We start from the raw sequence: 26,070 nt of genomic DNA on the forward strand, positions 1-26,070 counted from the left end.
TAAATATGCTCCATGGGAAAATAATCTGAGAATGCAGCAAGGTATTTTATTTTATATTGCACTAGGAATTTTACTGATCATCCATCACTGAAACATGGAATAAAGGACATGCTGATAGATCAGTTCCATTTACATATATTCCACACAAGAGAATTTTTTTCATCTACATGCAACTGTTGGTACGTTCTAGGACACCCAAGGAAGACATTGCTCTGTGATTTTCACTAAAATTAGTACAAAATAAGGTTGAGGGACTTTATAGCAACAAACAAGGGATCCTAGTTAAACTGAACACATTGAAAATTCCCAGTGCATTTTGAGGAAACACACTTGAGTTATTCATTTGGTTAAAAATACACTTGATAGAAATTTATTTGGGCATCCTCTTATGGGAATTTTTTTTCTCCTTAGATGGCCTTGAGTAGATTCTCTCTGGCAACTTAAGTGTCTAACATTATTAGGTATCTTAATTTTGCACTCCCTTCTTATATATGGAGCATAAAATTTAGGCAAAAGTAACACAGATTCTTTCAAAGTCAATAGCATTATAAGGAATATATAAGAAACTTTTTTTTTAAAGTCAAAAAGTGTTACCATTCATGAAAACTCCTAATTCAGATTTTAACAATGTTAAGTTGTCCACTTCCTTTTGATTTGATTTCAGAGAAAAAATTGGAAGTCAATCTCAAACATGGAGTCAAATCTCATTGAATGTTTATAAAGAATGTGACACTTGATTCATATATCTATTTTACACTCTTGTGAAAGGTAAAGGAACCATTCTGTGGACAAAATGCATAGTTTTTAATAAACCTGTATGAGACACTAGGAAACAATAGATTAATGTATAATGATGCAGTTGATAGAGATTTGAATATTTATCCTTCAATTTGGAGTAAGGTAGATAGATATGTTAGGAAAATTAATAATATAAGAAGTTAATGAAAAGTATCTGAGGAAATTTCTTGAAGAAAAGAAAGTTATTCAACTGCAAGTATATTATTTTATTTAATATATATATTTATAAAACAAAGGGACAGTTAAGGAGTTTGAGATTGACATGTATACACTGCCATATTTAAATGAATAACCAACAAAGACTGTATAGCACAGGGAACTATGCTCAATGCAACAGTCTAAATGGGAAGAGAATTTGAAAAATAATAGCTATATGTTTATGTATAACTGAATCACCTTATTGTACACCTGAAAGCATTACAACATTAGTAATCACCTACTGACTGAAGAAGATGAAGATTGTTAGTCTCTCAGTCATATCTGGCTCCTTGAGACCTTATGGACTGTAGCCCACCAGGCTCCTCTGTCCATGGAATTCTCCAGGCAAGATTACTGGTGTGGGTAGCCACTCTCTTCTCCACAGGATCTTCCCAACCCAGGGACTGAACACAGGTTTCCTGCATTGCAGCCAGATTCTTTACTGTCTGAGCCACCAGAGAATACTCCAATATAAAATAGAAAGTTTAAACAAAGTAGATATTCAGATTGGGAATTTCATAGTTTAAAAAAAAAGGAAACATATACAGACAAGTCATTAGGATCAGATCTTGGTTTTCAACTACCAATTCAAGATATCTTTTTTTTTTTTAAGATAATCTTTCTATAAATCAGTGCTAATAAGTGTACGTAGTTTACAACAAATTACTCTTATGCAAACATTCAGGCACACACAGGTGAAGTACCCTAGGAGCAACAGACCAGTCCTGGCACCGTGGCAGATGGTGCTTAAGTTGCTTGCAGGTGGTGAAGGTGGGGAAAGACACTTGTCATTTCAAATCCAAGTGACAGACATTTTCAATTCAGAAATTAAAATATCCCACTTATAAACCCCTGAGGTGCAAGAGGCTGCAACCAGAAATCATTCTAAGTCACGTCGTCGTTCTATATCTCAGTCAAAATGAAATAAAGTGTTTCCCTTTGTTTAGTAGGACTTCCCTTGTAGCTCCATTGGTAAAGAATCTGCCTGGAAGGCAGGAGACCGGGGTTTGATTTCTGGGTCGGGAAGATCCCCTAGAGAAGGAAATAGCAATCCACTCTAGCATTCTTGCCTGGAGAATCCCATGGACAGAGGAACTTGGCAGGCTACAGCCCATGGGGTCGCAAGAGTCAGACACAACTTAGCGAATAAACCACCAGCACTTTTGTTTAATAGGATTTCCCAGGTGGTTCAGTGGAAAAGGATTCATTTACCTGCAGGAGATGTGGGTTTGATCCCTGAGTCAGGAAGATCCCTTGGAGAAGGAAATGGCCATCCATTCCAGTATTCTTGCTGGAAAAATCCCATGGACAGAGGAGTCTTGTGGGCTGCAGTCCATGGGGTCGCAGACATGCTCAGACATGACTGAGCACAGAACAACTTTGTTTAATAAGCACCTGAGAGTCTTCATTTCATGCCTCTCCTAGGTCTCGGCATTCGCTGTATCAGAGGTCATTTAATCAAGAATCCTTTGAAACTTTTAAGTGTTAGCTTAATATCTCAGGAGAGCTGATTCCCTTCACTTGGAAGTCCATTTTGACCCCAAGCACACTAACCTGGGCTGCGTACACATAAGCCATACTCCACATAAAATAAAGAACATCGACCTTGAAAGAGGGGAAAAAAAGATAGGGGGGTGGGTGGGAAACACATTTAGCAACCCAGACCAGAATCTAGGCTCTGTCAAATTGATTTCTTATTCCATTTTAGTGAGGCGGCGCCAAGCTTTATCATTCTGAGTTCATGTCTTCCCACTGAGGCAAACCACTTGAATTGGTGAGTTGTTTAGTTAAAGTATACATGTGCTGTTCACATTGTCACTGTGATTTAAAAAGGAGGGACGTATTCTGTGGGAGAAATACAATGGAAGTGCAGAGAGGAAGTGGTATCTTGAACACTAAATCATGTGAAATTAGCATTTGCTTGTTCTGGTCATTTCCCTCTCTTTTAATGAGTGGTATGCGGATGCCCTATGGCTGAAAGGGCAGGGGGCCTGGTGATGAATTTGCCAACTTTATATCATCCTAAATCATTCATTCAAGTCGGTCTCAGAAATAGAAAGAGGGAAAATAGGTCTGATCATCGAAGCTAAATTTGACAAACTGTCACCTATCTCCTCTATTACTATGCTACATAATCTCACAAAACTTCTGAAAAATGTCTTCTGCCTATTAGCATTTTAAAGGGTTTTGTGGCCATCTTACTCTCATTTTGGAGCTAGAGATGTTTCATTATCCTCAATTAAAACTCTCTCAGAAGCAAGATTGGCAAGTGTTTATTTATATATTTTTCTTAGAGGCAACAGGGGAGACATGGATTTTGTAAAGCAGGCAGGGTGCTGTTCTGCGCGGCACCGAGAGGCAATGCTGGTTTGGAATAATTCTCCTAATGTGAAGCTAGCCCCATTAAAACATAAACCATAATTGTGGAAAGCAATTTGCTCAGTAGCAGAGAACTAACAGGATTTCTTATTGTCGTTCAATAACAAGGGAGCATGGAGATGCAATGCTGAAAAAGCTCCCCATACTCTTTTAATTTTGTTGAAATGTAATTTTCTTCTGTGAAACCAATGTGAAAAGTTGAAATCGTTTCTATTACACTCAGAAGCAAGATGCATATACATTTCATGTAAATTAACATTTTCCAACGTCAGTAAGTGCCAACATTCTCTCATTCACACATTCCAAAATGTGAATTAATAAAAAGTTAAGCCTATGACACTGAGAACAGTGTAAGCATATCCACAGTTTAGTTACAAGTTGATGTACTTAAAGTTCTAATGAGTTGTATCATACTTTATACACTGCTTCCCTTTCTCTAACATTCTTTTTGAACACTGGTAGTCATTCAATAAAAATGTTATACCAAGTTTGATAAATATTAAAAAAATATGTATATAAAGTCAATAGCACCTTTGATATAATTCTTCCTGTCTAATAAGGTCAATATCAATAAGAGCACGTGAATATATCAGGTGCTGAGATATTATACATCAGATACCACTAGAGTCAAAATCAATGGTGTCAATCAGGCAATCAATTATTATACTATTAATACTTATAACAGTAGATATTTCATCCATATAATTCTATTTCTTTGATTAGGCATGAATCAAATAAATGTTAGAAGCTATAAATGATTTTAATGAATTTATAGAAACATTTATATATTTAAAATGTGTTGCTCGCTCATCTCTTTTTATGGCCCCGTCTAACATGCACAAGACAAGCTTTATAAAATTTTTCTTTTTTTTCTGTTTTTAATGGGAGCACCGTGTAGAGAGATAAGCAATGCTTTGCAACCCATAGTCCACTCAGAGGATAAACAATGCCTTCAGAGCACACAGGCCTCCTTTACAAAATCTGCCTCTGCCCCATGTGTTAACTCACTGCATGGGCTCACATGTGCTTTTCCAAGGCTTTTTCACTTCGCAGCTGGTGAGTTGACACTTTTCATCACTTCACCTCTTGGCAACAGATGTCTCTTACTTCAGCACAGATGCAGAATATCCACCCATCTCTAACAGTAGCCTTGTATTCTGACTAATTGGGCCAGCAGAGTCATAATTAAGATTTGAATAATTAGATAATGGATATGATTACTTCTGTAGTTAATCCTCATATTGAGTCATCATGATCTGTCTTGGATGATGACCACTGGTCTATATTTAATTTGATCTGAGATCATTAGTTTTAAAAGCAAAGCATTGCTACATATATACCTCACCTCTCTCCCAGGATGAATGTATTCTTTAAAAATGTGTACAGATACATAGTTTTCATTTTTCAAGTAGATTTTATAGGGATTTGTCAGATGATGAGTAATTGTTTTAATTCAATTCATACCAACATTTTTTAAAGGATATCTGGATATCCTTTAATATATCCAATATCCAAAGGATATTTGGTTGCTTCACTGTGTTATATGACCACATTTTTAAAAAGTGGATTTTTTTTCCTTTCTCACCAAGTTGGTGGCATGATAAAAACTCATATGTAAAAACAAATTGGGAGGAAGGAGAGGGTGAGATGAATGGAGAGAGTAGCATGGAAGCATGCTACTATCATATGTAAAACAGCCAATGGACATTTTCTGTGTGACTCAGGAAACTCAAACTGGGGCTCTGTAACAATCTAGAGGGGTGGGAAAAGGTGGGAGGTAGGAGGGAGGTTAAAGAGGAAGGGGACATGTATAAATCTAAGGCTAATTCATGTCGCTGTATGGCCAAAATCAAATCAATATTGTAAAGCAATTATCTTCCAATTAAAAAAAAAACAAATTAAGTATGATGCCCTCTTCTCTCTCTTGTCTACAGAGAACTATGAGGGCTAGTATTTCTTATGATTTGGCCTTAAGGCCCTTCCCTAATCTTTCTCCACAATCTATCCACATCTGTGATTTCCAAAATGTCACGTGATAGAAATCTGGTGCTAGAAGTCATGTAAAATCAACAATTCCTAGCAGACCTATTAGGTCTCTCCTCTCTGCTGATCCCTCATGGAAGCTGGTCCATCTTAATCCATCACTTTCTCAGGGAAAGATCCCACCAGCTCTGAAAATCAGTGTTTATGCTCACTCTTCATACCTCTTCCTTCCGTAACCATTATACTCCAATCCATCATCAAATAACGGTGACTTTTCTTGCCAAACACTTTTTCAAATCTACCCATTTCTCTCCATCATCACAAAGTGGTGGACTCCCGGTATTTTTCTTAAGTAACATGATAATTTGCCTTCTCCCTTTCTGCCTGTTTCCAAATCTCATTCTCCAAAATTGTCACAGCTTCTGCTCGCAGGGCTGCACACCTCCATCTCTGTTTGGACCACCTTGGTTTCTCTCGGTCCTTTGATTATAGCAACATCCCACCTACTGTTGCACGAACTCTTCCATTAGCCTGGCACAGTCTTCCTTTCCTCTCCTCTGGTGAACTGCACATCCTGCTCTCCCAGTTCAAACATCCTTTCTTCTAAGAAAACACCCTTTAACTCTCTATACCACACTGGCCCTTACTTTCTACTATCTCATAGCACCATGTACATCTCTTTTAGGGCACTGTCCACGCTTGTATCTATACATTTTCTTGGTGATTATTTTATAGTTACACTGGATCTAGCCTGGTTTTTGACACACAAGAGACAGTCCATTATTAAATCAATGAATCATAAGATGGTATTATACTAAACAAGGTTCAAAATGTGTAATTAGCAACTAAAGGATGAGAAAGGTCGCAGAAGTCAACAGTCTTTAAGGAATATATTCCTTCGTATATGTGCTCTTGTATGACAAAATTTGTCCTCAAGTATTGACACATGGCAAACAGGTACATGACACCAAGTTTACAAACAAACTTAAAATATAATCTGAGCCTGCATAGCATTTGTAATCTATCAGGTAACACAAATCTGTCAAGAGGAAATTAGGAAGCAATATGGCAAAAGCAGTAAAGTACACGCATATCTTCTTTGTTTGCGCTTCACAAATATTGAGTTTTTTGTTGTTGCTATTGTTTTTACAAATTGAGGGTTTGTGGGTAACCATGTATCAAGCATGCTTCATCAAGCACCAAGGCTTCCCTGCTGGCTCAGACGGTAAAGCATCTGTCTACAATGCAGGAGACCTGGGTTCGATCCCTGGATTGGGAAGATTACCTGGAGAAGGAAATGGCAACCCACTCCAGTACTCTTGCCTAGAAAATCCCATGGATGGAGGAGCTTGGTGCAGGCTACTGTTCATGGGGTCAGAAAGAGTCGGACACGACTGAGCGACTTCACTTTCATGCATCAAGCAAGTCTGTCAGCACCATTTGTCCAACAGCATTGCTCACTTCATGTCTTTGTGTCACATTTCAATAATTCTCACAGCATTTCAAACTTTTTCATTATTATTACACTTGTTGGGTTGATCTGTGATCAGTGATCTTTGATGTTCCTACTGCAAAAACATAACAACTCACTGAAGGCTCAGTTAATGCTTAGCATTTTTTTGAACAATAAAGTAACTTGAAATTAAGATATGTGAATTGCTTTTTAGATGTGACACCATCGCACACTTAACAGACTACAGAATAGTATAAACATAACTTAAAATGCACTGGGAAATAAAAAAACTTTGTGTGATTTGCTTTATTGGGATATTTCCTTTGCTATAGTTGTCTAGAAATGAACCTGAAATATTTCGGAGGTATCCTGCAGATAATCAATTAGGCTGATGGCTGGAGATCAAAGAGCATTCTGGAGAAAGTGATGCTAGTGTTGAGTTGGAAGAAAGAATAGGAAATAGAAAAGTTTTGGAGGAGCATACGGATAATGTGGAAAAGTGCAGGTGGATTTTAAGCACTTTGGACAGATGGCATCAAGGGCCAAAATGTTGCTAGGGGCACTTGTCTGCGAGCGGGCACATACATGCATACATATATGTGTATGTAACAGCCAGTTATTCACAGAGACTAAAGGGGTGATGCTCTGGAAAGGAATAGCAAGAGACACGGGAGGGGGGAGGAAATGGGAGTCTGTCCTATCTCCATGTCAGGAAGACCAGAGCTGATTTTGTAGATCACAGACTGCTAGTGGAGGCTTGATGCAGAAAAGCGATGAGGTTGGCTTTGTACTTTACACAGATCATGACTAGAGGGACTGGCATGAAAGAGAATGTAAGCCAGTACATGGAAGAGGAAGTTGAGTCTTGGCAAGAATGAGCGCCTGAATCTAAGAGAAAAACAGCAAATGTGCAAAACACAGTTACTGCAGTGAAGACAAAACTGAGAACATGGTAGGGAGGGCATGTGGAGGAACGTGATCACAGCTTAGGAAGACGCTCAGGTTGTAAAAATGCACGTTTAACACATATATTTCATCTTATCTAACTTGCATATTAGTGTTCAATATAAACCTGTTGTTTTGAATATTAAATGTTCATACAAATTTGTATGAATGTAAATTCTAATGTGAACAAAACATCTTAAAACTTCCCAAATTTAAGCTTAATGTTTCTATGAGAAAACATATTCAGAATTCCAACCAAGAGCATACAGAAATGTAACAGGGTAACTTGGTTGAAACTAGATTCCAAAGTAATGTTTTTTGAAGTTGTAAATACTAGATGATGGCGAAACTCCTATTTTCTTTGTTTCCAACAACATATATGTACATATGCCTTCTTTTTGCAGGTTGCTTTCCTAGCCATTGAGGATTATCTATAGATGCATAAGCGACAATTGTGGTAGAGCTCCACATTGTCTGAATACCATCTGATTTTTAAAAATTATTTATTTTTGAAAATTGGAGTATAATTGCTTTACAATGTTGTGCTTAGTTTCTGCTGCACAAGAAATTTAATCAGTTACACATATTCATATATCCCCTCCCTCTTTAAGCTGCTGTCCACCAACCCATCACACTCTTCCAGGTCATCACAGAGCACCAAGCTGAGTTACCTGTGCTATACAAGAGCTTCCCACTAGCTACTATTTTACACATGGTAGTGTATATATATCAAAGCTACTCATTTTTTTTTTTTAAATTTTTATTAGTTGGAGGCTAATTACTTTACATCATTACAGTAATTTTTGTTATACATTGAAATGAATTAGCCATGGATTTGCATGTAGACTATAGAAGAAGAAGGTAATTGTTCTATTTTTATTAGGGATTAGAGATAGATTTTTTCAGGTCGGTTCTTGCTTCTTTGAATTTTTTTTTGTATGTATATATAAAAAATTTTTTTTGTATGTATTTAACCTGCTGAATTTATTATTTTTTTGTTTGTTTTTAACCTGCTGAATTTAATAGGTGCATTTTTGAGGATATCTGTTTTCATGAGTGTTCATGTAGCTATTTTCTAGGAGCAAAGATCCAAGAGGATTGCTGAATGACCAGCAAACTCCACTGCACACTTTCACGGCAGAAAAGAATGAATATGAAATTGGTTTGGCCCAATTCAACCGTGACATCCTGCACAAGGTATCATTTAAGAATGACTAACATAGATGCAGTTGATGTAGGACTGTTTTCTTCTCATTTTTTCTATATAGAGTAGTTTGGTGGGAGGAAGCAAAGAAGGAACTTTTTTTTTTTTTTCTAATTGAAATGAGCAGACATTCTCACAGATTTCCATTAGAATTTGGAGATGAGAAGGTGGGTTCCAAAATGAAAGCCCAGGGTGGAGTCTGGAGCTGTATCTGTGTTGCTTCGCTGCAGCTGGGTCCAGGCCTCTGTGAGGGAAGAGGTAGTGGGATATAGCCCAGGAGGGAGAAGAGAGCTGCCTCCTGGATGATGACAAGTAAGGGTTCACAGAGATGAAGCATTCAGGCTCCAGCCCTATGGCCTTCAGAGCGGACACCTTGTGTGGCTCCTGGTCTATATCTTCTGCCTCCTACTCCTTTCCACTGTGTCTTTACTCTATGAAAACATCTTGCTACTTGGTCTACATGCTCTGTGTGACCTTAGTGACTAGCCCGACCTCAAGCTGTAAGCACGAAGCAATAAAGGAAGGACAGTGTGTTTTCCTGCGTCTTCACTTGTGTGAGCAACGAGACCCAGACAGAGGACAGTGTTGCCCAGAGAAGTTGCGATCCCCCAGGAGACTTCAGCACAATGACCTCCTCGGGAAGAAGGCAGGAGGTCAGAGAAGGAAATGAGAGAGTCTTGTTTTGAGAGCCCGGGCCAGCACCTTGGGAGCTTTCACCAATAACTAGGGAAGACTTTTGAGTGTCTGAGGTGTGGGAATTAAGGCAGTACCATCATAAAGGTGGTACTTGATGAAAATATGATCCTATTTAACATCCCAGGCTTAGATATTTGCTTTTTCATAGGTGTCTATCAAAACTAGTTTTCCATTCACTGGGTAAATAGTGGCTTTCTTAGCTTGAAATTATTACAGACCCCAGAAATCAAGGTTGTATCTAGGACACTGATAATTCTAAAATCTGGAGAGGTTGAAATAATCCATGGGGAATGCCAGCGAAATATGGGGACCTGGGCCACCCAGTTAATGTAATTACTGCTAATATCCACGGTGGCAGGGTATTTGCTATAAGTCAGGTGCATTGCTAAGCACATTTACTATGGCATCTCATTGTATAGCAACACTTGAGGTCATGAATATTACCTGAATTATGCTTGAGAAGGATACCAGGTCATTAAAAAGTGAAGAAAATTCCCTAAATCTACACAGATCATGGTCAGATCAAAACTTTAAACTGCTGAACTGAAAAATGCATTCTTTTTTAATCATTATTACATCACTACCCTTTTTAGATATACTTTGAAATCCTAGATATGCTTCCTGGTGACCTCTTTAAGCTTGGGAAGGCAATGGAAAAAAACACACAATTATTATTGTTTTCTTTGAACAATAGCTACGTATCAGGTATTATAATAAGTACTTTCTTACATTTTGTCTTATTATCAAAACAATCAGTGATGAAATAAAAACTGCATATTTTACACATTTTAAACACAAAGAAGAAAAGAACCCTCTCATTCTTACTCTAGTGCCATTAAATTTGTTTGTTAGGAGGATATCTTTTCCTTTCACAAACCTCCCAAAATGAAGTATACTCTGCTTGTTTCTTACCTTTACTTGTTTTTTTTTTTTTTTTTTTTTTTTACTTTTTAATTCCTGAATTTAGTTCAGTGTGAGGGAATAAAAGCCTTGGGGTAAGATGCTGGCTCTTTTTCCTGTACGGTGTCTCTCTCTCACACTTACACACACCCACCCAATCACATTTTCTCAGTTAACCGATGACTTCCCAGTGGCTCCAGCTGTAAAGAATCCGCCTGCCAACGCAGGAGACGCAAGAGTCATGGGTTCAATCCCTGGGTCAGGAATATCCTCTGGAGGAGGGCATGGCAACTCACTCCAGTATTCTTGACCAGAAAATTCCAGGGACAGGGGAGTCTGATAGGCTATAGTCCATTGGGCCACAAAGAGTTGGACACAACTGGGTGACTGAGCACAAAACATATACAAACCTGTTGATAATAATAAAAAAGAAGTATACATTCTTGTTGGTAAGATTTAACTCTAGATGTCTGGATGGAATTAAAAAAGAACATAATAACATGCTACATGTTTCTTTGCATGTTATATTACAGACATCCTGTGGAAATAGTGTGTGTGCATGTGTGTGTTTACATATATTCATTTACATATATATATAGAGAGAGGGAGAGAATATATGTTTATATATATGTGTGTATATGAATGAATAAAAGTTCACATATGCATACATGTATACCATGCATGTGTACATATGTATATACACATATGTACATATATATTTTATATATCTATGTATAATGTATATGCCTTATTGATTTTGAAGAAAAGTTAGAATATTCTGTATAGTTATCGACAGTGCTACATTCCAGGTAGTATCTTGTAAGCAGGTCACATATACTAACTACTTGAATTGACCTCAAAGAGTTGGAAGAACTTGGACTTCAGAAGCCTCGTGGCTCAGTGGTAAAGAATCGGCCTGCAATACAGGACCCGCAGGAGACTTGGGTTCAATCCCTGGGTCAGGAAGATCCCCTGGAGAAGGAAATGGCAACCCACTCCAGTATTCTTGGCTGGAGAATCTCAGGGACTGAGGAGCCTGGCAGGCTACAGTCCATGGGGTTGTAGAGTCAGACACGACTGAAGTGACTGAGCCTGCAGGCACTGGTGGAAGAACTTAGCTTTCAAACCCACTGACATATTCCTATAAAAATGGATATCTGAAAATGGAATAAGGGAATTTACTTCAACATGCAAATCAGTCCTCAAATGATTCCTGAAGCATCTTCAGCCTAGTTTAGGCTTCTCTGTTTTTGTCACTTCCTCTCTTCCTCAGTGTCAAGTACCTTTGAGTTTGGGAGGCATGGTTGTTCCTGGCTGGATCTTCTCTCCCGTTGATTATCTCAGGCAATAGACCTTTCCTCTTCTCACCAACACTTAGTGTTCCGAGTGGATTCGTCTCATTTTCTCAAGGCCAATCAGATAAAAACATACCATGATGAGACACTGATTAGCAAGAAACTGCTAGTTGCATGTATAACTCAAGGGCCTTTAGTATTGCAGTGTTAAAGTGGAAATAACCTTGGGAAATGTATTTTTCATCAGAGAGCTCAAGGCAGAGGATTTGGAAGAGAAGTAGCTTCCAGTAGTGTTAACTTATATTCTGTTTGGGCGACTCTTTTGTTTCATTCTGATTTGTTTTTTATTGCTATTTATGAAAGTATGTATTGGCAAAGCATCCTTATTTCAGGGTCCTCATCTAAAATGTGATGTTATTAGCACTTTTTCCTAAGATACATCTGTCCAGTTAAAAGTTTGAGGTGGTTATTTCATTTGTGCTTCAAACTCTCCCAATATAACCTCCTGTTTCACAAAATCATCACCTTTAAAATTTATATAGTATCAAAACAAGTATGGGATTTCTGGTTTAAACATTTATATGCATCTTGCAGAAAATTCTTAACATGATTCTTCATTTTTTTTTTTTTTTTTTTTTGTATCTGGGTGAGATCAGTTTGAAACCTCTAGAAGATTTTGCATGGTGATCTTCACTTGCAAATTGGTGGGACAAAATCCATTATGATAATAAAAATAACCTAATAGCATAAGTGTTATTTTCTTCACAATAAAAATCAATCAATATTATTTGAAAAGAAAAGAAACAAATTATTTATAATTACAACAAAGTTCTTAGCTAACCATGTGGCATATATAATTTTTAATTATTTAAAAATCATACCACAAGTGCCTATCTGTCAAACCATGTAGCTGTCATTCATATCCAGATGGCCATTTCCAGACTTCAGACACCTACCTTTTTCACCTCTTGTCAGTCAAGCCCCTTTCAAAAAGCATTCATAATGTTGCCTAAGTGAATAATGCTATGACAGTTTTATTCTTTCATTGTACTTTCATTCTATATAATTACCAAAAATGTTGAAACTAGACTTCAAATTCATTTTACCCACCAAATGATCTTTTATGAACATGATATAGAGATGATTATTGCATAATCTGACAAGTTATCTTTTCGAAAATGTTGGAAACAGGCATTTTTGACATTCTTAAATATTTTTATTTTTATGGCAAATAACTAATGCCAAAAGAGCAGAATGCCTAACAAACTGTGTCTGCTATTTAAATTATATCCAGCAACCTAAATGCTAAGCTCCTTCCATCTGCATGTGTTGTTATGTTTTTGTCAGATTTAGATTAGTAGCTCCAGGACCTAGGAAAATCCTATTTTTTAAATTACTATTTCACTTCAACATTTCTGCTATATTTAGCAAGTAGTTTACACACAAAACTCAAGGCTGATGTGAAGGTATACTTATACTCTCATAGACAATGGCTCCATATGGACAAAAATGCTTTCAATTTTGGAGTTTCCTCTTGGAAAGCCAAGCCTATGAAATATTTCAATGAGTGTAATATTGGCAGGGTCACCCTTCTTTTCAACTTCAAGATTTTGAAATGTTTACCAAACTTGACAAGTTTTATTATTTATCTATTTATTTGTTAAAGCAAGCAAAAGGAAAAGGGGGTCTAATTTTTGTATCTGGTGTGGATCAGAGGAAAGAGAGTGCATGGTCTCTCAAGAGCTCCATGCTATACCCTGAGAAAACTATAATTGAAAGACAGGTATGTACCCCGATGTTCATTGCAGCACTTTTTACAATAGATAGGACATGGGAGCAACATAGACGTCCATTGACAGATGAATGGATACAGAACTGTGGTATATATATACAATGGAATATTATTCAGCTATAAAGAACACACTTGAGTTGGTCTTAATGAGGTGGATGAATCTAGAGCCTATTGTGCAGAGTGAAGTAAGTCAGAAAGAGAAAGACAAATATTGTATTTCAACATAAGTATATGGAATCTAGAAAGGTGGCACTGATGAACCTATTTGCACGGCAGCAATGGAGATGCAAACACAGAGAAAAGACTTATGGAAAGAGTAGGGGAATAAGAGGGTGGGACAAATTGAGAGAGCAGCATGGAAACATATACATTGCCATCTGTAAAATAGATAGCCACTAGGAGTTCGCTGTACCACATAGGGAGCTCAACCCAGTGCTTTGCGACAACCTAGAGGGTGGGATGGGAAGGGAGATGAGAGGGAGGAGACATATGTACACCTGTGTCTGATTCATGTTGATGTACGGCAGAAAACAACACCATATTGTAAAGCAATTATCCTCCAATTAAAAAAAAAATAGTATAATAATCTCTAAAAATAAAAGAACTCTATCAAAAAAAAAAAAATACAAAGAGAACCCCATGCTGCAATGTGTTCAAAAGGGCACGATGGACAGCTGCAGAACCTAGACACAAATTGTGTAGGAAGCACTATAATACCAAGGATGCAGCATCTGGGCACCATCGGTAATTCACTGTCTTTTCACATGGAAGAGAATTTTACCTTGCTTATTGACCGACACCTATTTTCAGAAGCAGCTGAAAGTGGTTTAAAAGCTAATATTTGATTTACATGGTTCTAAGGTATGGCCACCCACTCCAGTATTCTTGTCTGGAGAATCCCAGGGACGGGGGAGCCTGGTGGGCTGCTGTCTATGGGGTCACACGAAGTCGGACACGACTGAAGTGACTTAGCAGCAGCATCAGCAGCAAGGTATGGGTACAGAATTTACCTATGAGTACAGAATTCTGCTTAAACTAGGGGACATTTTCCCAGTTCAGTTCCTCCAAAGATTGAATGAGTTACTTAAGGAAGCAAACTATTTTAACTTTCTAGCTTCTACTGAAAGAAGAATCACCCAACTTCTTGAGCAGGATGCTACAATGGACACATAAACAAAAGGCAGGAAAGAGGCTCTATGTCACAGTTCATAAAGAGGTATGAGAGGTATATAACACGAGTGTAAGAAGTGAACTAAGAAAGAGCTAGAAGAGAGTGGGACTGTGAAAGGGTTGGTAGCTTCATAAGTTAGTATATTGTTCAAGAACACTTGTAACACGCCATTAGGCAATCATTACACAGTAAGCTTGGTTTCTCCAAAGGAATCACTGTGACACTTGTATTAGTAGCCTAGTTTGTGGTGTCTGTGCTCACTCCTTGCTGCCTGAAGGTGTGGTGATGTTCTCCTCTCCCCATATCTGCAGACCACAGCATAAGTAGGTCTGCTCTTTTTCTAAAATATCAGAAAAACAAAATAACATAGCATCCAGTAGAGAAAAAAAAATTCTGATGTCTAATTATATGTTTGAGTAGATATAGAATCATGGATATTATATTTTCTGATAAGAAATATTTCTCTATTATTTTAATATGATATTCCTCCTTAGACACTAGTAACAATATTCATCTTGGTGTTATGTTTCTCTCTGCCTTTGAGATGTTTGCCTTCGGGGCCACTGATTAAAAAAAATTATATTTGGTAAATCTGCATTAAGAATCACTTCTTTTACTGACAAGATATTTAAAATGTCATTTATGCCTTGTGAAGGCTTTTAGAAAAATCCAGAGACCTAGACCCAGATGACCCAAACTGTATTTCTGCAAGGACTGCAATTTCCTTTTGCGGATTATGGTTCCAGGGAAGATTGCTTCTAAATATCTGTGAGAGAAATACTTTCCAGGATTAATGCTGTTGTTTACTCTATATTGATTTTCATAGCATCTCACCTCATCTCATATAAAGGACAAGCAATAAAGTACAGTTTAATTATGGTAATATTAAACATAACAGTGAAATCATTCCTTAAACATGTGAGATCAAAGTGTATCTTCAGGATGTGCTTTTTGACAACTGATTCTCAAGTATAGTCAATTTCTATTGTTTGTTCTACCAGACATTTTCCTTTAAAGATCAAAAAGCCTAAGAATAAGAATTAGAGTAGTTCCCCTGCCCCCAAACATCTAGTTATGAAACAAGAATATAAGAGTAGTCCTTTGAAGAGAATGGACTTTTGAGTTGAAATATGCATGTTCATTGATTACAAGTGGATGAGAAATGTCACCAAGTTATTACACAGAAAGTCGCTGATTGAAACTAGGTGACCTTTACCAAATGTGTGTGAACAACTTTTACTATTCATTAAAGTGTAAGATATCTTCATAGTCCATAAGATGTATGAAACATATTAAATAATATCAGTGGTTACTGGCACGGCAAATTTTTTTAATTAATCAAATTGTTACTCTACATTAGTGTTTTTTGACATTTCATAAAGGTGACATGGAGGTGCAAACTTCTTTTCACAATGGCAGAAACTTAACTACCCAAGTGGAAGGAAGAAACTTATGAATAAACTATTGTTCTTGAATTCAAAGAATTATATTACCTGTCCTTGTTTACAAAGAATTTACATATGTTTGTATCCATCACCAAGAATACAATAGTGAATAAAACTCACATAGAGCCTGCCATCAAAGAGTTTGGAATTTTACATTATTCAATGGGGTAATGAGTTCTGGGATTGGAGTAGAAGGGGAATAAAGTTCATTACAGAAAATGGAGGAGGAGCACTTTACTATACAAGTAGGGGCCAAAAACTATTTGGATGAAGTGACATCTTGTACTTTTCAGGTCAAGAGATCTAGCCAGGCAAAAAGCTAACAATATGATGGGTGGTGGACATGAAATCTCAGGAATAAGGAATCAAAGGTGACTGGGAAACAGGCTGCTGGGAGTTAGGTGAGACTGAAGATTTGCAGCGCCCAGAACATCCATAAAAATGGATGTTTCATGAAGGGTGGGATGATATCCTAAAAGAGAGGGGATATTCCAAGGGAAATCTTATTCTTTTATTTTTTTTTATAGGCTCTTTTTTTTTTTTTGGTCATTGTTTGCTTTTTTTATTTGAAGGGAAAAAAAGTGAAAGTTGCTTAGCCATGTCCAACTCTTTGTGATCCCAGGGACTATACAGTCCATGGAATTCTCCAGGCCAGAATACTGGAGTGGGTAGCCTTTCCCTTCTCCAGGGGATCTTCCCAACTCAGGGATCGAACCTAGGTCTCCCACATTGCAGGTGGGTTCTTTACCAGCTGAGCCACAAGGGAAGCCCTTTTTGTTTAAACTTACCTTTAATTGGAGGGTAATGGTTTTATAATATTGTGCTGGTTTCTTCTGTATATCAACATGAAGCAGCCATAGATATAACATATCCCCTCCTCCTAGAATCTCCCTCCCACTTCCCACCCCATCCCACCCCTCTAGGTGGTCAAGAGCAATTGATTTGGGTTCCCTGAGTCATATAGTAAATTTCCACTGACTATCTAATTTCACACATGGTAATATACATATTCCCATGCTACTTTCTCACTTTGTTCCACCCTCTCCTTCCTCCAAAGGAAATATTTAACTCAGAAGTCATGTGATCAAGACTGTCTTAGAGAGGTCAGTCTTCTGGGATTAGGGAGCATTACTGTGTAAAAAGGGTTTAACACACAGATCATAAGCTAGGAATAGATGATGGAGGTGTGAACTGTGGGGAGGCAAGGATAAAAATCCAAGTGAGAAAGATTTAAAGAGCAAGACTGAAAGCACCAGATGTTCGTTGAATATATAAAATGTGAAGGCAAAGATGAGAGCTGGATTTCTAACTTGGCCTACTGGGTAGATTAGAGTATCATTTGCTGAGCTATTACAGACAGAATATAGTGCAATGGGAAGATGCAGTGAGCCCTTCTTCCTTTCCCACCTTCTTTTCTTCCTCCACATCCTGCTTCCTTTCTTTCTTTCCCTTAACATGTCATAACCAGCTATATGATACTTATCTAGATGCTGAGGCTTAAGAAGTGAATAAAACAAGGCTTCTATCTTCATAGAGATTACGGCTCCAACTGGAGAAACTACCACCGGACAATAAGTGGTAACTACCAGACTGACAATAAGTGGTAACTACCAGACTAACAATAAGGGGAAAAGAAATAAAAAGGATTATTTGGGGTATAATGGTAAGACAAAAACTGTGAGTAAAGGACATCTGCTATTTAATGTTAGCTACAGTTAACAATGACAACAGAAAGTAGTACACAAAATAAGCAGCCTCTGCTGGAGTAATACCTAGTATTCTACCCATGGAATGAAAGGGTTAACACACTAGCTTCCTAAGAGTGTCAGGGTTATTAAATTTAAATAGCACAATTTGAATTTGATTGCCCTGCAAGCGTCCAGACAAGAATGGAGGTTTTTCTATTAGGTCACAGCCAGAGGTAGGAGAGTGTAAATTCTACTCAATGTCAAAATAAGCAGGTATGGTCATTCATAAACCCTGCCATTTTTCCTAAACTCAGGAAATGAAATAAATTTGCTCACCTAATCCTGCAAAACAGAGTCCCTGAATGTCCCATATGGATATATCCTTGGCCAATTTCATGCTCATTCAACCTCTGGTTTGGTTTCAAGTCCTGCTTGTGAACGTTTACAAACCCTTGGTATAACATTTTAGCAGTATCTTATTCTCTCTTCCTTCAGCCCACCAAATCTAATTTTCTTCCTAATATATTTTTGTTTTAACTATATATATACATAATATATATATATATATATATATACACACACACATATATTCATTTTGAAGTAGTGAAAATATAATGCAAAATTCAGAATAAAGCATCAAGAAATCTGTCTCTCCCATTCTCAAAATTCTTAAATGAGCTCCCATTACTCCTGGGTTGAGATTCAAACACTTAACATAGACAAATGTGAAGCTGCCTCTTCTTACACATAGAGCACTTCATCATAACATTATGTCAAACTAACGTGGTCCTGGAGGGGCTCAGGAATTTTCTGTGTCTTCTGGACATAGTGTCACACCCAGTAGTAGCTTATAACCCTTCCCCTCTGTCTTAATTCCAGCTGTCCTTTAATTTACAACTGAGGAAACTTCTATAAAGTTTTCCACGGCCACTCCAAGTTAAGTCAGGAGCTCTCTCTGGGTTTTAATAACATCCTCTATATATCTTTCATGATCACATACCAGAGTGTATTATAACCAGTCTTTCTCTTGTCTGCTCCCTGCTACCAACAGGAAGAGTATCCTCTTCAGAGGAATTAGGACTTGTCAATATGTGTCTATAGTAGCTAGCAGAGTACCTGATACCTAAGAGGTACACACTAAATAAGTACATTAAGTGAATGAATGGAAGACTTTTGGGAAATGTGCTTGAATCTTACCCAGTCCTTAGAAAAAGCAAAAATCTCATTATTTAGGTAGTTGCCTTAATCATAACATACAACCCATGTAACAGATTAGTTGGGAATATCCATTCACTTTTTGTTCAGTAGATATTTTCTGAAAATGTACTCTATGGCAGGCTCTATTTTGGGCACTGGGAAGCAGCTATAAATACAAGAAAAAAAAATAACAACAACAAAAATCCCTGCCCTCATGCAGCTTACATTCTAATATCTAATGAGGGGCAGGGAGACAAAAAAAAAACAATCAAATAAATTTAAAAGTTTACATTTATTGAAATGCTAGGCATTCTAGAAGAAAACAATATAGAAGAATAATAGGGAAAATATGGACAGGTTTTCAATTTTAATAATATTAATATAAGTTATCCAAAATTTGTGTCCATACTAATAAAATATATTTCCCTTTGTCTTTTGTAGATTTGAGCAAGAACAAAGAAACTTGGCAGTTGGGAATAAAAAGATAAAAGGTTAAATAGGCAAGAGAGCTGAAACCTGTATCCTTACAATTTACTTTCGGGAGAGAAGAAAAATTGAAGTGACAAATAAGGAAGCTTTAGGACTGCATTCCTAAGATGAAGAGAACTGAAATGCTATTTGGGAAGTCAGCCTTTTGTGATGAGTTTGGAACCTTGGTATAGAGCTATCCTGGGTAGTGCTAAAGTCAAAAATTTCTACCCATCAAGAAGTGGAATTGGAAAAGCAACGATCACCCTACTCCTTCTGAACTGCAAAGAATGAAATACGTTAGCGATGCTTTGAATTAAATACTGTTAGCGTGTGTGTGCTAAGTTGCTTCAGTCATGACGGACTCTTGCAACCCTAGGGACCATAGCAAGTATTAGCAAAGAATTAAGCATGTTAGCAACATGCTAGAAACACATAGCTTGGGACTTCACTGGTGATCCAGTGGTTAAGAATCTGTTTTGCAATGCAGGGGACACCTGTTCCATCTCTGCTCAGGGAACTAAGATTCCCACATGCACAGAACAACAAAGTCCAGTCAATGCAACTAGAGTCCATGTGTCGCAACTAAGATACAATGCAGCCAAATAAATACATAGATATTAAACAGAAATATGCTGCTTTATAAAATATCCAATTACTTTATATCCAGAGTAAGTGGAAATAAACAATAAAGTAAAATGTTTCTCAAATTTCATCCTTCTGTAATGAAAAGAGATTCTGGAGAGTTTTATCAACCTTTAACTCAGGTAAACTGGGCTGTAAGTCATGTCCTATGTAGGCCCTCGAATATTCCAGAAGCACCCAAAGAGCAGTGTAGGGAAGAATTAGAGCAGCACTTATTGACCAGCTGTGTCAGTATTCCTGGGAGGTTGGTGGAAACGCAGAACCTGGACTGCACTCCAGAACCTCTCAACAGGCTCAAGTCGGGAGCTGCTATTCTATAACAGCAATTCTCAACTTGTCTGCATATTAGAATAACCTGGGAGATTGTTTAAATCTCAGTGATTAGGTCACATTCCTATATATTTTGATATATTCAGAATAACCTGCATATATCTCAAAACTGTTTCCTGGGTCTTTTATCAGATCTACTAAATCAGTACTCCAGGAATGAGACCCAGAGTCACTGATCCCTATGTATAACAAAATGTTAAAATATGTGGCTTGGAGGATGGAAAATGATGAATTCCCTTTCAGAAAATACATTTAATTTATTGGGATTACTTGAATCAACTTGCAAAATATGAAGTACTTTTGCATATACATATAGATGCATAAATATTATTTGATAACTTTTCAACTTTATAACTAGATGACTTAAATTCCATAGCAAGAGACTTCCTCAGTGGTCCAGTGGTTAAGAGTCCTCCTGCCAATGCAGGGGACACAGGTTTGGTGCTGGGTCTGGGAAGATTCCATATGCCACGGAGCAACAAAGCCCACGTGCTACGATTACTGAGATGGTGCTCTAGGGCCTGTGATCTGCAACGAGAGAGGCCATTGCAATGAGAAGCCTTATGCCACAACTAGAGAGGGGCCCTCGCTTACCGCATCTAGAGAAGGCCCACATGCAGCAACAGAGACCCAGCACAGCGGAAAATATAAAATAATAAATTCCATAGCAAGATACAGATAAGCTAGGCAAGAGAAATGATAGGCTTGACCCTACCAGGAAATAGACTTTTAGATAGTCATTTTCAAAATATTTTACAAGTATCCCACAGAATATTTCTTATGCTCATAATCAAATCATATTACATATAAATTAGTTTCATGAATTTGCTTCTCTTTGACAGGGAGGCCTGGCATGCTGCAGTTCATGGGGTCGCAAAGAATCGGACACAACTGAGCGACTAAACTGAACTGAACTAAAACAAGCAGCCAGCATACTTTTTCTGTGAAAGATACAATAGCGAATAATTCCAGCTTTGGACACACTACAATCTCTGTGTTCTCACCTATTCAAGCCTGTTTCTATAGCATGTAAGCAGCCATTGACAAAACAGGCAAATTTATCTAAGCTATCTCCCAAATTGCTTTCTTTAAAACAACATCCACCTGTCTGTCTAAATGCAATAGAATAAAAAATATATATATGTTCCTAAAATTCAAATGTACTGATGTTAGCAGCGTCAGGACACAGTTCTAGCTTCTGGTAAGGTCCAAGGATGCATTTTTTTTTTTTTTAAGGAGAAAAAATGTCCCAAATTTTTCTTCTTGACAGATAAGGTGAGGGACTAATAAGGTTTCTGGTTTATAATAATAATTATTACTTCCTGAGCATCTGAGCCACTGTAGATGTATTGTATTAATAATCATTTCTATTTTACACAGTGCTGCTATGGGATGGGTATTATCACTTGCTCCAGTTTAAAGTTCATAAAATTAAAGTTGAGATACCCTAACTGACTTGTCACAGAGCTAGCAAATGCACTCAGTGAGATTTGACCCCAGGTAGTTGAACCTAGAACCTATACTTGCCACCACTACATATTTCTGACTTTTTCATTGTCTACTGAGACTATGAATATGTATGATGCTGGGCCAATTATAATCTTTTAGCTTGTAAGAAACACAGATGTGCTCAGCTTGAATTGGTTAATGGAACTGAAACTGCAGAGAAAAATGTGGAAAACAGGAAAAAATCTTACCACGGCATGGCATGTCTGGAATACCACCCAGGATAACATAGCCTTACTGTGCTCCGCAGGGAGCACTCCTTCATTTTTGTGTTTAGTTGTTATAGTGAGTAAAAAAAATGTTTGCCTTTTCATTGAGCTAAGGGAATTAACTTTTTTCTTGTCTACCAACTTCATGACTTCAGCTTATTCATAATTTCTGCAGACCATCATCTCCATGTTTCTCGACTTCTGCTCCTGCCCATCTACCACTGTTTAACCACAATGAATTTATATTTAAGGTCACTAAATCAGCTATGTGTTACATAACACATCCTTTATTGGCATGTTTATTTTGAAAGGTTACATGATAGCCATTGGCCACTCTGGAAATGGCTGTCATAGACCTTCATCTTTGGTCATACCTATAGTAGATATAGTGGAGTCTAGACATACAGCAATACTTTCTGGGTGGGAAGACCTCAGCATGGTAGTTGCTCTGCATGAAAAGCTCCTCTGAAATACTGCTTTTTATAGATCATGTTGATTCTTTTGGAATAGTAATAAAGGAGATTATCTATACAACTTGTCTTTCTGTTATTCATATACACTACTAAAATAAGCCAACAGCTTACCATAAAATCTAGAGAATGGAAAGTAAACTGCTGGTGGCTGGAGATTTTACTTTTCTTGATCATGTTTCTAATCATTATTGAATCCATCCTTTGCAGTATCTGTTTAAGTGTTTGAGAACATGTTAGAGCATAAGAAAGGATCATATTTTACAACTATGCAGCTTATCTAGCTTTCAGTACCATGCGAACATGTCTTCGGATATGACAGCTCATCATAAAAGATTTTTCAGGTCAATCCTAATTTTATAACATCTCTCACTTTTTGTCCTAGGTTGAATCAAATTTTGCTTTGGATAATATTGTCACAATATCAACATAATTAGCTTCAACAAATCTCTGTGTACATATGGAAAGGCTTATGTGAAGTCAGTAGTGCAAACAGACTCCTGAACATTTCAATCTATCTTTTTTTAGTCCACTTTTGAACACTCAATCCTAACTGTTAACTTGTTTATTTTTTCTGATACTGTGAATTATTTTGCCATGAACATAACTTCTCGTTAACTTCCTTTTAATTGAATCTCAATATAAGAGTCATGGGCTTTATATCTCTACTCTTTATTTGATTTTATCCTGACAGTATGTCTACCTCTCTTGGAAAAATGTTTATATTGCAGATACTCAATTTCAGTACTGATTATCTCAATAGGAGAGTCCTTTTTCTGTCAGTAGTAATCAGAACCAGCTTGAAGCAAGGACTTGAGCATTAGCATCTTTCAGTACCTAAAAGAACAAAGTATATGCTTCTTTCAAGCACTGGTGTCTATGGAGCTTGCAAACTCATTTATTTTGAGTAAGCCAAGAATTAAACTATTCTAAGGGTGATATAATTAAGCTTCACTATCTTAAAAATCATCTTAAAATATTCATGAGTATCACATTAAATATTGGAAAAGGTCACCAGGTATAAAGTGATGAAATGTATAGTGTAAAGAGCTTTAAATACCGCCTGACCTAAGTTTGAATCATAGCTTCCCCAGCCCAGTCTCCCAGACTGCATCTCTCCAACTGGAAAATTGGGGTAAATAAATTGGCGTCAATCCATTTTAACCTGATGATGATATAATCATACATACAAGGTTTATACCCCAAATCTCTGGCATTCAGGAGTCTGGTAGACACTGTCTCTCCCCATTGTCTTTTATTGAAAATATCACCTACTGAGGAGCAGGTTATAAATCATAAGACAAGTTTTATAAAGTCTTAACAGATTTTTTGTTGTTGTTGTTAAAATTTTGAAACTTCCTATTCTAAGTGAGGCTATCCTATAAGGTGTCTTCTTATCTCATAGAAGGAATAAATTACCATGAAATGAATAAAAAAAACAGGAGTCAGTATAGAACCTCGTGGTAGGGTGGAACCTGGGGATACTACATGAGGAAAAGAAGTTTGATTCAAGCAGCAGATGCTACCCAACATAAACAACTCCTAGTTCTCGAATGTACCCAAGATTTCTTAATTCTCTTTTAATGTGTCATCCAAATTAAAGCAAAGGCTACACTGATAAAATCCCTTTAAATTTTTTAAGTATATCTTTTTAAATAAAAACTACTACCACTTTCATGTTTTAAAATAAATATTTCATTACAAACTAAGCACATCTTTCAAGGGTCATGTGCATCAGTTAAGTACATCTTGGGCTTCCCAGGTGGTTTGTGATAAAGAATCCACCTGCAATGAGGCAGACCTGCGTTTGATCCCTGCATGGGGGAGATCTGTGGGAGAGGGAAATGACAACCCACTCCAGTATTCTTGCCTGGAAATCGCAAGGGCAGAGAAGCCTGGAACTCTACAGCATGAGTTGGGCATGACTTGTGTTCGGCACTGTGCTCAGATCTCAGTTGTGTCTGACTCTGTGACCCCAGGGACTGCAGCCCACCAGGCTCCTCTGTCCATGGGATTTCCCAGGCAACAATACTGGAGTCGGCTGCCATTTTGGACATGACTTAGCGACTAACAACAACAAACAAGAAAAGTTCACTGGGTAGGATATCATATGGATTTTTAACTTGGCACAAAGAATAGTTCATAATACAGAGATGTTATCAGCCATGTATAAGTCTGTTACTAACAGATGTGACCCTGTTTGGGTATTATTGCCTCTTCCTGTCTATCAATGTTGCTTAAAGTATAAACAAAGAAAATGCCAAAGACTCAATGAGAGCAACTAGTCAACACTTCTCGAGGTATCTTAAATCAGTTGAAAAACCACCTCCCTGGAGAAAAGAGAAGTCTTAGTTCAACAGAGGAAAATAAATAAATGTCTTCAGACCGGCTAAAAACATACAGACAACCAACAAGTACACATCAGTGCCTATGGGTGTCCTAAAAATATTTTATTCCTGTGGGGGAAGCAATAACATCAGCCTAAAAAGCTCTCTAGAGATTTTGGAAGGCTAGCCAATTAATATAAACATTGTTTTGACATCTCTATAAAATGTCCCATCTCAGGATAGCCATAGGAGGAAGGCAGAAGCAGCATTTCATGAAATATGAGTGCTCATTTTAAAAAGTGCATCTAAGATACCATTATAAATCTTTATAAAAAAGCAACTAGATTTTACTTTGTGCTTTAGCATAACAGATGCTATTGAAATTCAAACTGTGTAAGTATTATCTCATGACAATATACATTTGTATTTTAAATAACGTTTGTCTCATTGGTAGAAAATCATTTTGAACTATAAGTACTATATCATAACAAGGTAAGTGGTTGCTATTATTCATTCATGTGGTTAGAGTGCTAAGCGATCAATTTGCCATACATAATTATAGGGATAAAATAATTTTATTTTTTGATTTCATAGAAATTGACATGATGTGGGACAAAACTATACTTACTATATTTACACATACAAAGTAAAATAGGAAAGAAAAAGTTCAGATAATTAAATCTAACTTTGAAAGAGTTTCTTCCATTCTTTCCAGATATTTTTTTAACAAGCTCATGAGAAAAAAGGATTTAAAAGAAATAATGCAAACTAGCTTGTCTAAATTACCTAGAGAATTGCCTTAACTCATGTAAAACACAAGTTTAACCTTAGTTCTCTCTTGTTTGATAACAAAGTGCAACTTCAAACAATAGTCAAGATATCAATAAACATATCAACTGAATATATTATTGAAGAATTCTCCCATCAAAAATAAGTATTTTAGAAAGAAATTTTTCTTTTTATTAATCTAT

At 37.1% G+C, this 26,070-nt stretch overlaps 1 protein-coding gene across 5 annotated transcripts in view; it reads right to left on the minus strand.

Moving 5' to 3' along the window:
* Positions 1-26,070, minus strand: part of CDH12 (cadherin 12) — a 1,106,066-nt gene that overhangs the window by 435,546 nt on the left and 644,450 nt on the right. The window lies entirely within an intron of this gene.

This window comes from Odocoileus virginianus, chromosome 14 (genome assembly GCF_023699985.2).
Source record: "Odocoileus virginianus isolate 20LAN1187 ecotype Illinois chromosome 14, Ovbor_1.2, whole genome shotgun sequence".
Classification (NCBI taxonomy): Eukaryota; Metazoa; Chordata; class Mammalia; order Artiodactyla; family Cervidae; genus Odocoileus; species Odocoileus virginianus.